Source organism: Halyomorpha halys, unplaced genomic scaffold (assembly GCF_000696795.3).
Source record: "Halyomorpha halys isolate HHAL.00 unplaced genomic scaffold, Hhal_1.1 Scaffold742.1, whole genome shotgun sequence".
NCBI classification, from domain to species: domain Eukaryota; kingdom Metazoa; phylum Arthropoda; class Insecta; order Hemiptera; family Pentatomidae; genus Halyomorpha; species Halyomorpha halys.
The window spans coordinates 184,847-185,176 of NW_027115923.1; positions in this window are offsets into that span (position 1 = coordinate 184,847).

Sequence of the window (330 nt, forward strand, 5' to 3'; positions counted from 1 at the left end):
ACTTTACTACTAATAACACTTTAACTTAATTACTAGACATTTTACTAATACAATTAATTCCATTTCGAAACAAGACTAACCAATTACACAGCTTCCCCTGATAATTGTTGATCTCTTCTTCTCGATGATGCTATATCCAAACCCTAACAATGGCTTCTAATCCTTCCCGCCTCGAGCCGAACGGACGTCTTCTCCCAAAGTCAGCAAAATCAAGAGTGCTTGTTTCCTCTCCTCCATCTTTAATGTTCACTGGTCGATCCAAAAAATAATCGATTGTAGTACAATCGCTCTGCTTTACTTGGTATGATTTGGGATGTAAATAGTTTATTG